Below are 15,977 nucleotides of genomic sequence, written 5' to 3' on the forward strand. Positions count from 1 at the left end.
AGGATTTGTCTGACGGAGCGTCCCTAACATCGTCAAGGCCTGCATCTGAGGGTCCCCGGAGGAAGGTGAGTCGTCCACGTAAAAGACCGTGAGAGTCAGCGGACCATCCCCATCTCCCAGGTCACCTGGCCTGGCACCTGGCCCTCTGGCGCAACAGCAGCACCTCACCCAATGACATTCTCTGCCACATGGACTTGCTGGTCACAGTCTGACCAATGATGACCAACACTGTGGTCTGGACTCTGATGACTCCAACTGACAAGGATGCCATCTCCCCCTGTGAACTTTGGATTCTATTCCCCCGTTAAAGCACCTTAGCACATCTACCAAAAGACTCACCCCAACAAAAATAAAATCTTATTTTTCTGCACATGAGATGTTGCTGTCATTTGGCATTATTCAACGACATATGTGTGTGGAAATGTCTAACTATGCCTGAGTGTTGAACTAACTCCAGCCATCCATACCCTGAGATCAGAGTCTGGTACAGGACACACATGGGTCACAAGGTATCATACAATGTAGGCATGGAGCACAACATTCACCTGTGATGGCCTCTGGCTGCTGAGGGGGTGCTTGCTAAACTGTGCGGAGAGACCTATTTGGGAGATTATCATCAAGGCGTAGGGGTCATGGCTCATGTGGAGGTACCCGGGGAGGGAGTCCCAGGTATGTGTGGCCAGGTGGGAGAACAATGTCCTTTATGCTGGAGTACGGTGGATGTGAAGAACGGTGGCCAGGGCAAGGTTGGATGCACGGAGATGGCCCAACGGGATCTAGGATGACAGACGTACAAGGTTGGTGTGGGGTCGGGTTTGTGGACTGCCTCCTGAGTGTGGGTGAAGAGTGTGGAGGTCATCCTGCAGCAGACAGTGATCCATTGCAGCTATCTATGCTGGACGGTGAGGTGGCTGGGGCGCAGGTTGTTGAAGCTGAGGTGTGCAGATGCCCCCTGGAAGTGGACCAGTTTCCTGGGAGTTGGGATGTACTTTCTCCTTAGAGGGCAGGGCAGTATTTGACACGGATGTTGCCATGGCCCTGGGGGATGGTCTGTCTTTACTTGGAGTGGATCCATCGGTGGATCAAATGCATAATGCAGAGGGTGTTGCAGCAAGAGGTACAGATGCTGTGGACTAGCATGGCATATGTGAGCCAGCCAAACATGATGCACACCATCTTGTGTGTGTGGCCACTGGGTGCTTGTGCAGGGCCCGCAGCAGCAGGTGCCATCTCCCTTCAATATGCCACATTTAGCACACAAAGACTAGGATGTCAGAAGGACAACTGCAACAGGCGCGGGTGTAAAGTAAGGAGTGTCCAGTGTCACATGGCACACCCAGCGACAATGCATGCACAATCACCAAAGAGCCATTACACCGGGTCAGGAAACTGAAGGCCGACCTGCGCACAGGAGACACACCCTCAGCAGCTGTTGATGGCCCATTGTGTGGTCGACCTAGCAAAAAAACATACACGACCATGTACTACATGCCCAATCGGTAGCCTAATCCATGAGCAACTGCATGCATGTCGCTAAACTACACATGGACTCCTATGCATTATCTACAACAAGTATGCCAGATATGCCGCATGCTAAGTGGCAAGAGACCTGCATTGACAGAGATGAGGCACCTTGGAGTGTTACGAACACCTTTATTACTCAGCCTCACACTAATGGAAATGCAACCATTGGAACAGACTCACAGGTCATTTGGCTGAACATGTGTGACCTACACTGGACACCCCCTTCAACACACAGATGTGGTAAATCCTACAGAGCTGGCACACAAGTGAAGGCGTTGAGCCTAACACCCCTTGCTGCACACGTAGAGTGTGCAATTCCCCATTGAGGCTGTCATGGGGATGTCCAACACCATGTCCACCATTAGCATCCCGTATGTTCCTGAGGGACATTATACACACATTGATGCTTTCATCAGAATCCACAATCCATGACAGATGACTGTCAGGAAGGGTGACTGTCAATTCATGGGAGCCATGCAACACGTCATGTGGCCCATGGTGAGTCGACATGTATGCATGGTAACACAACATGCACAGGAGCAGTCCCCACAAATCACAAACACGTACCACCCACAAAACGCCTTGCTGCACTACTTACCCCAAATGAATGTTCACCATGTCTGTGCATGTCACTCTGATCCAGCACACGTTGCAATACTCATGAGGAATAGTAGGACGGCAGTGATGACATGAGCAGACAACAGCCGCAGGAACCTGGGGAGGACAGACACACAACAAGTCAGCTAAGAGCTAGTAATCCACAGACATGTACTCTACAGGATTGATGCCGTCACCATGCTATTAATGATTTTTGTGTTCCCGCAAAAATGTGTGGATTGACCTCATCACTTGAATGACACATCAGAACACACCTCCAAGTCACTCAGCACACAGTCAGCTCGACACACACATTGCAACACATGCCACACAAGGCTCTAAGCGTGCACACTCAGACACAGGAACTCACCATCATGAGAAGAAGTTGCGGATAAGCTGACTCCGGATGTCATCATCCTCCTCATCCTCCTCCTCCTCCTCCTCACTTGCCCCGTGCCCAAGCCCTTCATCCTCCACGGGTGGATGATCCTGCTCATCGGGATCCAGGATGAGTGGCACGGCCTTCTCCACTGCCATGTTGTGCAGCATGCAGCACACAAGGAAGATTTTGCAGACCTTCACCGGGGCATATGGGAGGGCGCCGCCGGTCTTGTAGAGGCACTGGAATCTGCTCTTCAGGAGGCCAAACGTCCTCTCAATAACGCGCCTCGTCTGCCCATGGGTGTCGTTGTACCGGTGTTCTGCGGCAGTTCTGGGGTTGCGGAGAGGCGTCATCAGCCATGGCATGTTGGGATAGCCAGAGTCCCCTACATGGAAACATCATGGGCAGAAGTGGGTCACGAGAAGCAGTAAGATATTGAGATACCGCAAAACACTGGACTAACAGAGTATACCCACCAACAAGACATGCACGTTCGTTGCGCAGCTGCAGCATCATTTCAGGCACCCTGCTACGCCTCATGATGTAGGCATCGTGTGCTGATCCTGGAAAACGTGCACAGACATGGGATATCAGCATGTTAGCAAGACATACCACAAGGGCATTGATGGAGTGGTAATGCTTGCGGTTACGAAAGGCTACCTCCTGGGCCTGTGGTGGTACCAAAGCCACATGTGTCTTATCAATGGCCCCAATGACATGGGGCACCCCTCCCAGGGCATAGAACTCACCCTTGACACCTGTCAACTGCTCACAAGTTGGAAAATGTATAAATTCATCCAGGTGTAACAACATGGCCTCTAACACATCATGCAGGACACGGCTGAACATGGTCTGGGACATGCCACCTACATCAGTTATGGTCAATTGAAACGTACCCGTGGCAAAGAAATGTAGGGCTGCCATCACCTTCATCTTGGGTGTCAGTGCAGTAGGATACCTGTGTAGCGGTTGGACCCTTGCGGTCAAGTTGTCAATCAACGGTTGTAAGAAGCGGTAGCGACGTATACAGTCACGTTCCCTCATGGAAGCCAAGTCTGGCATTGGTCGGGGGAGAGGCGGTGCCCTGCAGAAATTTGGAAGGAATACTGAAGATTGAGTACATCACTACACAAATGTCAATGAACAGAGCACATATCCAACAGCTAATACAAATATGCTACATACAGAGTCTGTTCTGTGCAATGCATCCAGGCCACGTATGGCAGCCAGGTGATACTCCTACCAAGAGTCAGCTACACACGTGGGTGCTCAAGGTCAACCCGACATGCCATGAAACTAGCTGTGGGCCAGTGTAAGTGAAAAGCCAGACGCATTACAGGAGTGACAGACATCCACATATCAGCATTTGAAGGATGTCATCTCATACAGACAGCTGGCGGGAGTCTAGATGCACAAGTCACATGTAATCTTGAAAAGGACAGACAACACACATTACCATGAAGGGGTACATGTCAAAAACTGATGACACAGACATTGAGAGAATGCAGATATTGCCTCATGTCAGGGAGTCATCTTCGAACCATCATGACACATGTAACTTGTGAGTCCACATGTGGCATGGTGTGCGTATATGTGTGTCATGCACACAGACACATGTTGGATGCTGCAACAGCAGATGGATTTGACGGAACACCAACGGAAAGCTCATGGGAACACATGACACACACTTGACATAGTCACATTGTGGCACGCTGGGAGTCACATATGAGGTGCAATTATCCGTGTACCTGGCATCAGGGGACAGTTGCGGGTGTTGCTGACTGTGCCATACCAGTGATGCAGTGCTTGACACGTGTGTCCTACATGCACACATGTGCAAAGTGTGAATGGGAAGCGTGCCACGTAGTGCCCCATCACACATGACCTGTGTAAACAGCTCATCACACATCTATTGTGCCACAACATGAGGAGACATGTGCCACATCACTGCCTGACACACCTAGGCCCTGCACATGAAGGCCTGCACTGACAATGACTTGATGTACAGCCTTGTGCGAGTCTGACGCCTCCATTCCTTTCGTGTGCGCCTCCTATCACCTGTGTAAGCTGTGAAAGGCAGTACACATGTTCTGAGGGCGTGTGTAGGGCCCGTACTCACGCGGGTACGGGCCGTACACGCGTGAGTACGTGCCTCTCACTAGGACCTACGGTACCCCCAACTATAGTGATACGGGCCGTACTCTACCATAGGTCCTAGTGATAGGCACGTACTCACACGTGTACGGCCCGTACACGCGTGAGTACGGCCCGTATCACTGTAGTGATGGTGCCCTAGGGGTACGTGTGAAACGCGCCGTTTCTGTGTGGGGAGTTAAGAATTACAATGGGGACACATGAGGGACAAGTATTAGGGCCTAAATGCATGCAAGTTGTCATGGATACCGAGTTTCACGTTCAAAATTGAACATCATGTGGTCTGGAAAAATCAGTTGGCCACATTTAACAATGTTGCAAAGTGGTTGTTGACTTGACATAATGCTGTAAAGTCGAAAGATGCAAAGGCTGTCACTGGTGTCTGTTTAAAGGTATTGGAGGAAACGTAGGATGCAAATGAGTCTGACCAATCACTCTGTCCTCCTGTAAATGAAATAGGCCAGCAAGGCAGATATAAGGCAGCCAGAACCCATGAGAGGGCACTTGCCTGCACAACATGTCAGTCGATACCACTGCTGCTGTATTGTCTCCCTCTGGCACCATGTCAAGGACTGTGGAGAGGGCCCAGCCTTTCACCCAGGAGGAGAACGAGGCCCTGCTGGATGTGATCCTCCCACAGTACCCCATGCTGTATGGTCGACCAGGGGAGCAGGTGAGTGCTGACTCCACTACCTTTGCCTGTGCACCTTTCTTGTGTCTGTCACTTCTGGCATTGTGGCCAGGTGTGACAGACATGCAATGTTGGTTGGAGGGGGTCCCGGGGGGGGGGGCTTATGTCTCTCATGCAGGGCTTGATGTAGTTCATGTGTGCACTCCTCACTTGCATTGTGCTTACTGTGACATTCACTGCATAGTGCATGGCACATTCCGCCAGCCTAATCCTCTTGGGCATTCTTTTTCTATTGTCCTGCGGTGATTCAGTGGTCATCCCGGTGTGACAGGTGACTGCACCCACAGATGTGTGTGAGAGTTGAGTGGAGCTGTGGTGAGAGTGGTGAGTGTCCAAATGATGTGTACGCCCCCTGGACATTGATGTGTGTGAATGTTCCTTGTCATGTGGGTGAGTGTCCATGTGGAGTGTTGCACTACAGCTGCATGGAGGAGGCAACTGCTCAATCCATATGATGTGTGAAGTAAGCCGTGCTGTGTGTCTGACTTGCTGAGGTAGCCCCACACCTGTGACCACCCCCCTGGCAAGTGGCACATGTGCAGAGTGAGGTGTGCATCCGCAGTTGGCAATGACAGGTGATTGATGTGTGCCTGTGTGTGTCTGTGTACTCTGCTGAGGTTATGTCAGTGGCCTGGGGCATGTGAATGATTTTCGGTGCTGTCCATCAGCCTTCTGTTGCTTGGGATGCACAGTGTGTGCCATGATCAGGGATTGTTTCGCACCCCTCATGCCACCTGTGCACTTACTATGCCATGTTGTGCATTGGCGCACCCACAGTGGAAAATGTCCCTATGACTAAGGTGCTATTACTTGCCAGCATACTATGCCCTGTTCAACAGATCAAAGATGTTCAAATGTGTGTCTCTGTGACATGGTGCAGGTGTAGTGATGTTGTCCCACTTTGTCATCCACACAGGTATCCACCTACCACAAGGGGAAGATCTGGAAGGATGCCGTCAAGGCCGTGCAATCGGTGGAGGGTCGCAGGCGGCGCCTGCCACAAGTGAAGAAGAGATGGCAGGACATCCGGTGCTGGACCCGGAGGATCGCCCGGGTCATGCTGAAGGAGGAGGAGCCTCGCAAGCATGGCGGGCGCCGGCGCTTGACCCACCAGATGCGGCGTGTCCTGACGGTGGTCTTCCCTGACCTGCATAGGCGGATACGGGAGTTACAGCAGCAGGAAGGGGGTAGGTACATGTGTGTTTGTTGTGTGTCGCCAGCTTTTTGATCTGCTCAGTCGCCTGGATACACTGCCAGGCTATATATGTGCAGTGCATATCCAGTTCCCCAAAGTCAACCTGTGCTGTTCTTCCTCCCTTCCCCTCCTTGACATGTGTTACCTGGTCTGTGTGCCATCACTATTGCACATGGTCATCTAGTCTGCCAGTTTATCAAGGTGCACACTGCTTTCAGCATCATGTGTGGGGGTGGTCTGCCTGTGCCCTGTCCTGTTTGGTCATTTTGGGGTGCTTAATTGTTGGCACTGATGCTGAGTCTCAACATAGGAGTGTGAGGGTTCAAATGAACAGACTTGCAGCATGCATTACCAATGTTGTGGCCTCAGACATGATGTGCATGAGTGGGACATATGCTTAGTGCCGGGACGGTTGCTCCTGCGACAGTCAGCTCATTCCAGGACCATGGAGCAGTGTGCACACTACAGTCCCCTGACACAGCCTGCCCTCCTACTCATGTGTGTCATCCAACACTGTGCACATTCACTGTGGGTACATCATGGCTCTGCCTCTGTGGCATTGTTCCCTGGCCTAGGTTGTATTTTTCACATGTGTGATACATTTGTCCACTGGACAGGGATACACCAGTTTGCTTGTGCATACTCACACTGGGCAGTGCCTGTGTGGCTATTCACAACAATCTGTTGATGTTTGTTTCAGACCAATATGTTTTGTCAGCCCTACAAGGTGATGTTGTGTTAATGACGCTAGTTTTCAAGTACAGTTATGGTAACCCTGAATAAGAGGTGTCACTTCTTGATCAGTCACATTGACTCAGGTATGGGTGTGTGTGTGCGGGAGGGGCGTACATGTTCAACCCTGATGTTTCATTGCCAGTTCTGACTTGTGTGTGATGAGTCATAGTACAGACAGTCATCGTGCAGTGCCCCCGTGATGTTGGCCAGTGCTTAATGTTCGTGCGTCATTGCCAGTGTCAGTTTTTGACAATCATGTATCCTGGTTGTACATTTTTGCCACCTGTGTGTGGTTCAGATGCTACACAGTTGTGACTTTGTGTGCTGACATCTGTGGGTACATTCTGGCTTGCCATGAGGGGGAACCCACAGTACAGCTAGGCTTTTTTGCTACACAATTGCAGGCCCATTAGCTTATGCATTGTCCTGGGTGTGGACATGTGTGCCACTCCAGATGACAGTCAGTAGGTCATATGTGTAGCCAACTGTGTGATCAGGTGATGGATAGCCATGTGACAAATGACATGATTCAAGTTGTTACACTGAGAAAATGTCCATTGGCACTCACTACACCTGTCAACATGTCTCAATGTTTCATATGCGTGACCTTGTTGTTTTGTTGTGAAGGACAATGATGTGCCTGCATGCCAGATGTCTCCCAAGGAAGCGCACAAGACACCACCTTTACACTTTCCAGGGACACGCTGGCACATTTTGAAGTAAGGCACAGTTTGAACAAAATTTGTTTGGAGTTCATACATATACATCTTCCCACAGTGTGCTAGCAATAGGGTTCATCCTTGGTTGTTGCTGATACCAACTTACGAGTGTCAAGTCATCCAGACCACCCTGGTGCCATGTATATGTACTTACTGCTATGCCATTTCTGCCTAACAGTGGCTGATTTGAATGAGTCTGGCAGCTCAGACAATGACTGTGTACATGTAGTTTGGTGTGCACCTCCTTGTGTGACTTCTGCTATACAGACACATGTGTGTTGTGTTCACAGAGTGCCATATTCACACATGCTAGACATGTCCATTATGTAAAGGGTTGTTAATCTCCAGGAGTCACAATGTATTGCTTTGGGGTGTCAAAAGTACTCACAGGTCTCTACATTGGCATGTGGTCTTTGGCCTTCGTTGCAACAATACTGTTTGTTTCACAGTGAACAAGATTTGGCATGCCTTCATAGTCTCGCTGTGCTCAACTGATCCCAGACACTAGCTTCTGATGATCTTGTGATTTCAAGTTATTTGCTGTTGTGTCCTAATTTAATTTTTATCCAAGTGGCATGGTGGGTCAACCAACGGGGGAGTGCAGGGCTTACATATGTGGGGAGTATCCTAGATGTTACTCATGATGCCTTTCCTGATATGCGCTGTTGCCTATTTTGTTTGGACTCATGTGTCAGATGTATACAGGTGACTGATTTTTTTCCTGTCTCTTCACCTTGCCCACAGCATCATCTGAGGACACCGAGGGAGACACCGGCACGGACGTTGAGGAGGGATCGAGCAGTGGTGCCACCACTGCTGAGGAGTCTGTGGAATCCAGTGGCACGGAGGGCGAGGGGAGTGAGGCGGAGGACCTGCCCAGTACCAACACAGACTACGAGGCAGACGGGTCCGAGGCTGAGCTCCCAGAGGAGGCGAAGGCTGATCCCACAGCTGAAAAGCAGCAGTACATCTCTCGCCGCCCCCTCCATTCCCATCACCGCCCTCCCACTTGCTCGGGTCCCTTCTCTCCGTGCTAGGCGCCCACATGTCTCCTTCGTGCCAGGCACCGCACCCCCTACCCCTGTCCCCCATACTGCCCTCGCTGCCGAGTCTGTGGACATTCAGCGACAGTTGCAAGTTGGGCAGACATCGATCCTGACTGTCCTCCATGGCCACACCAGACTGCTGACACAGATGGTGTCGTACATGGAGGGCATGTCATCAGCGATGTCTGACCAACGGAGGTTGCTGAGGTCCCCCCCTACCCCTGCCCCATCCACAAGTCTCACAACCATGCCTGTCCCAGTCACACCAAGACATCCACACACACGCACCCCACCAGACAGTAGCAGCACACCACCACATAAGGGCAAGCGCACACCTCCTGACACGCACACTCAGGGGGAAGCAGGCACACCCACTGGGTCTGGGGCACACAGGCAGGCACGCAGCCACAGTCCTCGTCCACATGACTCACTCCCCAGTCCCTCCGATGTCACTCCCCTTGGCTCCCCTGCCCCAGATTCGGAGAAGGAGGCCTACTTTGCTGGGCTGGGCCTCAGCCCCACTAGTTCACCTGGGCGGTAACGGTCAAGGCACTCCATGGGTAGGGGAGTTAAGTCCCCCAGCCTGTCCACCACCTCCCCCAGTAGCGCTGCAACCCATCCCTCCGACCCCCCCCCCTCCTTGGGGCCTGTTGTTTCTCCGGGTGCAGGAGAGACGCTTGAAGAACTGGTAGAAGTGTGCAGCGCTGAGCTCGCCTCCACCTTTGGCGCTGCCCCACCCCCTGTGGTGGAGTCGTCCGTCCCTGCACCCACCACACCTACCCTTCCCCCTCCTGTCCCTGCGGTGCCTGGTCCTTCCCCACATGATGCCCCCCCCCCAGTCGACGACACAGTCTTGTGATGTGCAGGCAAGCTAGGGGAGACGCCTGGCCATGTGCCCCCCCGCCCCCAAGGACTGATGTAATGGACTGGCCATTGGCCTTTGTGAATAGTCTCGTTTACACATTATTATTTTGCTGCTGAATAAAGCCTTTTCTTTTTCGTTTGGAAAGTCTTGCATTTCAGGTATTGATGTTGATGCTGATGCTACAGGAGTTGGGGTTTTGGGCATGTGTTATGTTTCAGGGACATGTTGTACTCTGCTGCTCATGGGGTGGAACCTGGTATCTGCGTGCCATCACAAGGTCTCTGCAAAGATTCTTTGTCGTGTCTGCTCTTTGTGTTTGGAGACATTGTCCCAAAGAGTGTTCTTTCCTCTGTGTCACCTGGCATCTCCCCTGCAGAGAATTGCACAATTGTTGTGTTGCCCTGTGTCTACATATCCTTGGCTGGTGATGTATCCTTCAACTCTGGCCATGCCTGCTCAGCAATGTGTCCGGCTGCATAGTCTGTGACATCCTTGGTACTCACTGTACTTATGTATAGAGTGTTTTGCCATGCCTTCACGGAGACATTGTCCCTTTTCCGCACAATGCATTTGTGTAATCCCAGCCTAGTACACATATGGTACTTGTCCTGCTGGGTATTTGAACACCTGACTCACAATTGTGGGCTTTGTATCTGTGGGAACTCCACCCAATTCCTTCCGTGACAGACAACATCTTGGTGGCTAGGCCAGCACCTGAACATTCCTATCAGTCCTGGGATGTGCGTGTCAGTGTGTGTTCTCTTTGGCTCTCTTAGTTTATTAGGCAGTGGCATGACTATACAGTCTTGTGGCATGATCTCAGTGTGTGTATTGTGCAGCATCTGCCAGGGGTGGTTATGCATGTGTTATTTGTCCTCACACCCACATGTGGTGTGTCATGCAGTGGGGGAATGACATCCATCCTCCTGGGAGTGGGACACTGCTGTCAGTGATGTGTTGCTATGGCACTATCATCATTGTCCTAAGTTATGGATACGTACATTGACCCATGGAGCTGTGGTCATCTGATAATGATGTACACCCCCCATATCTCTGTCCACTGCTGGGAGTCCTCTGCACCCACCCCCATGGCTCTGTCCACTGCTGGGAGTCCTCTGCACCCACCCCTCATATGTCTGGGCACTACTAGGAGTCCTCTGCACCAACCCCTCATATGTCTGGGCACTGCTGGGAGTCATAGCCACCCACCCCTCATATGTCTGGGCACTACTGGGAGTGATATGCACCCACTCCTCATATGTCTGGGCACTGCTGGGAGTGATAGGCACCCACCCCTCATATGTCTGGGCACTGCTGGGAGTGATATGCACCCACCCCTCATATGTCTGGGCACTGCTGGGAGTGATAGGCACCCACCCCTCATATGTCTGGGCACTGCTGGGAGTGATATGCACCCACCTCTCATATGTCTGGGCACTGCTGGGAGTGATAGGCACCCACCCCTCATATGTCTGGGCACTGCTGGGAGTCATAGCCACCCACCCCTCATATGTCTGGGCACTGCTGGGAGTGATAGGCACCCACCCCTCATATGTCTGGGCACTGCTGGGAGTGATAGGCACCCACCCCTCATATGTCTGGGCACTGCTGGGAGTGATAGGCACGCACCCCTCATATGTCTGGGCACTGCTGGGAGTGATATGCACCCACCCCTCATATGTCTGGGTACTGCTGGGAGTCATAGGCACCCACCCCTCATATGTCTGGGCACTGCTGGGAGTGATAGGCACCCACCCACCCACTTGCGCCCTTGCTGTGGTACACTGCTGTCCTGGCCATACACCACCCCCAATTTACAGCTGATGTGCTGCACCAAGCCGTACGCCTGCATCCGTGGCATGTGTACGCCTTGTGTCCATCATGTAATGGGGCTGTAGGGGCTGCAGCATGTAATGGGGCATGTACGGACCGTACCCACGCTCTGGGGGCGTGGGTACGGGCCCTACCCCCATTGTAGTGATGATGTAGGGGTACGCGTGTACGGACCGTACCCACGCTCTGGGGGCATGGGTACGGTCCGTACACGCGTACCCCTACATCACCACTACTATGGTGCTACGGACCGTACACACGCGCTGGGGGCGTGGGTACGGTCCGTACACGCGTACCCCTACATCACCACTACTATGGTGGTACGGACCGTACCCACGCTCTGGTGGCGTGGGTACGGTCCGTACATGCGTACCCCTACATCACCACTACTATGGTGGTACGGACCGTACCCACGCTCTGGGGGCATGGTTTTCCTAAAGAAAAAAGCAAAGTGGTATGACTTAATCTAAGGAATGTCCACTGGTGTGTTGTCTTATGAAGGTTTCCTATAAGTTCGGTCGAAGCATGTTTTGGTGGATAGGAATTAAAACCATCTTCATCAATAAAGAAAGGTTGTTTTCCAATTGCACTGTGCTGGGAAAAATTGCCAGAGAAAAAAACTAAGTCAAAGCGTACAGTCAGTTTGGAGGAATTGGCATACTTTGGTGCAAACCTGTGATATATGCAACCGCTGAGCTCCTGCGAGTGATCACCGAATTTGTGAATACATTGCTCTTTTCTCCAGAGCAGGACCTATGAGCGTGCTCCCTATTGCTACTAAGTGTTTTGAATCTAACTATGGAAAAGACCCATGAGGAGAAAAAAGAAGACCTCAGACCTAAGTTATGAGAGAAAAGAGGCAAAGGGTACCCGCCAGAGGGTAGAGAGATGCTACTGCAATGTACCTAATACTCCCGAGAGCAACTAGGAATATCTGGCACCCGACAGGAATTTAAGTCTGAAAGTTGCTCATAGTACTAAAAGACAAATACTGCTTGTAGCAATAGTATTTCTAAAAACGATGAAGGTAAGTCACATCTGATTGGCTGCCTGCATCCACGCAGAGTGCTGCTAGTGTGCCCTGTACTCAGGAGGGTGGCTTAACATATATGGCACACGACAGAAGCTTATGTCTAAACATTGTTTGTGGTATTGAGAGGCAAAAAGCTACTCTTAGCAATGGCTATATCTAAGAAGAATTGGGACACGTCTGATGGGTACCCCTATCCTTCATGGCAAGCGGGTCTGGTGCTCTGACCCACGCTGAGTGCCCAGTGTGCTCACTATGCCCCATAGAAACGGTATGGCTCCAAAGTCCCCCCTATAAAAGCGCATGGCCTTACTGGGGTGTCTTGTAACCTACAATCAAATGCACTCGGTCTCTCCAACCTGCTCCAACACGCACAGGTTGGACGGGGAGACCGACTATATAGTGGGCATTAGCTCAGTTGTCAATTTGCTTCACGTGGATAGGCATTTATGCTGTGTGGCGTAATGATGCTTACCGTGTCAAAAAGGAGTCGCCATATTGGAGTGATTTGAATATATACATCAAGATGTGAGGGATAGAATAAAAAGTTTATTCAAAATGTGACAGTGGTCATCAATATTACTAAGAGAAAAACAAAAGTTGTACTGTGTTATGCGTAGGGGAAAAAATATGAAAAGAAAAGATGCATAACAATGTAAATGCAAAGTTAAGATAATTATGTGTGTCTCAGAATTGGAGAACATGTTGGAACAGGCTATGTGATAGCATTGAGATAGATGTCACGTCCGTAGAAAATTGAATAGAGCCTCACCATACTATTTACATGTGGGTGCCACAGAGCAATTCCCCAGTTGGGAGGGGCCACGGAATGAATCCAGGAATTAAAGGGCAAAACACACAAGATGATAGACGGAATGTTGCACATTGGCAAAACATTCACCCCCAGTCACAGATCTGGGCGCTTTTTTGCCTGATTTACTATGTTTTATGTATGCTCTATTGTACTGTGCAATTTTTGTCCATTGTTGTCTTTATATGTATGAATTTGGTATATGTATTGTACTTTATAGTCTTTTGTGTTGGGCATATGATTGTGTTCTTTAAATTACTTATTGTGTTAAAATTGAATTTACAATATGTTTGGTTTTATATGTAATTAATTAGTAGTGATCTCACTACAACACTATAATGCATAGTACCATTTTAGATAAGTAAATGAAAATGAAAGAAAAAATAATCTAACTACTTTTTTCGGTCTGTGGGCACATTTCTATTTATGGACTTATTGCCTATATATATTGTACCAGTGGGGGGAATGTGCTTCTGTTTTTTGCACAGATCTGGGTTTAATCCATCGTTATTTTGCTCACCACGCCACCCCAGTTCAGATATGGCCATATGCAAATCAGTCTTGACCCTGTGCCTCATGGGAACAGTCCAGCCCGAACTGCGAACTGTGCAAGGGCACAGAGAGTGCACAAAGAACATATCGCATGTAAATCTACATAGGACAATGACAACAATGTAGTAAGTCAACCTTCAGAACTCAAAAGTCATAATCATAGTGAGCTTGTACAAACATCCCTCTCCACCCTCACATCAGGGTAAGGCCTCTAAATAGACATACAATCCACCGTGATAGACAGAGGTAGGGGGACATCCAACTTGCCAGCTAAGATTAGAATAGGTGATAAGGAAAACAAAACTTGCTTACTAGTCCCTATGTGTTGTATTCAAAACGTGATCTTATATGGGAATAATGACCCCACAGGCATGTATCATGGTAGCACCATCTGTGAGTGTGGTACAAGATAGCGAATCCATTAAGGGCGTTCTAATGTAGAATTGCTACATAAAGGAATAAATGTGACTCAGTCCGATGACAACAACCATGAAGGGTCCCCTTCATGTCACTATCCATAGTATTTCTTCATTTAAACCTTTACGTACTGTATCTAAAGTAAAAATCCAGAAGATCTCCCTTTCTCTCCGGGTTTTCTCTGTGTCAGTTCCTGGTTTGTGTTTGACTCATTCAAGCCTTTTCAACTCATCTTCCATATGTTTAAGGTCAAGACAATGTCTAACCAACGATGCCTGTAGTTTGTGTTTCCTGATTGATGATTTGTGTTCCGAAAAACGGATGCGGAACCCTGAAGAAACTGAACAGCAGCCGATCAAGAGAGTTAGAGGACACAATTGAAAACAAAATTGTTCCCTGTCAAATGTTCCAAGCCAGCAGAGGTGGAAAAGATGAAAGTGCATTGTGAGACTTGTACCCAGAAACATCTACCTGAGATACCATTAACCTACGTGCACTTTGCTGCAAGGTGATACGCTGGCACAAGGTAAGATCAGATGAATTGGAGTCCACCATTAGGGACTACGAGTAAATGACCAAATTGAATATGTCTTCTTGTTTAAAAACTAGCAATCTGTGGGAATGGCATTGAGAAAGGCGAATGGTCGCCGAAGCGCGTCTGCCCAAACAGAATAAATGGATTCTGGTGGAACCCGCTGAGTGCTCCTGATGTTCCTTTGAGTGTCCTTGATTGTAATTAGGGCTCCCGGTTTTATGGTATTTATTTTTTTGAAATTTCAGTCTGTATTTAATTTTTCTAATTTTATCTGTATTTATCCATATTTATTTTGGGTTTTTTGGAAAAATTAAGCAGAAATTAGTGTATATTCACATTTATTTAACCAAAAAATATGCATTCATGCTTGAATGCCTGCCAAGTTTCAATTCTGTGAACACCCGCAGAAGATAAATCAATGCACTTATATGAAAATATGCACATTTCAGTATCAACCTTGTGCATATCTCCTGCTTTTAATGCCACATTAAAAAATGTGCTTTCTTTTTTAAACCCTCTTACCTATCAATCCATACAGCTATTGGCATGGCAGGCATGGCAGACAGTATTTAAAATTACTGAAAAAGCAGCCTATTTTCCGTTTTTATTCACATTTACAAAGGCCCTGAGGATCCCATCTCCCAGGGACGTGTATTTTTCAAAGTGGAGGGGGGCCACCCAGCTCCCCTCCCCATTCTTTTTTTGGCCCTGGGGACCCCATCACCGGGGCCTGACTTTAATATGGGTGAGTGTCCTGGTGCCCAGGAGGAGACCAAGGGCCCCCACACCCACAGCCAGCTTCCTGCATGCTGAGGGACCGGCATTGCTCCCCGGAGGGAGCAGCTTGTATGCTGCTCCCTCTGGGTGGAAGCAGTATCTTGATCTGTTATA

The sequence above is a fragment of the Triturus cristatus genome, chromosome 1_1 (assembly GCF_964204655.1).
Source record: "Triturus cristatus chromosome 1_1, aTriCri1.1, whole genome shotgun sequence".
In the NCBI taxonomy this organism is placed as follows: domain Eukaryota; kingdom Metazoa; phylum Chordata; class Amphibia; order Caudata; family Salamandridae; genus Triturus; species Triturus cristatus.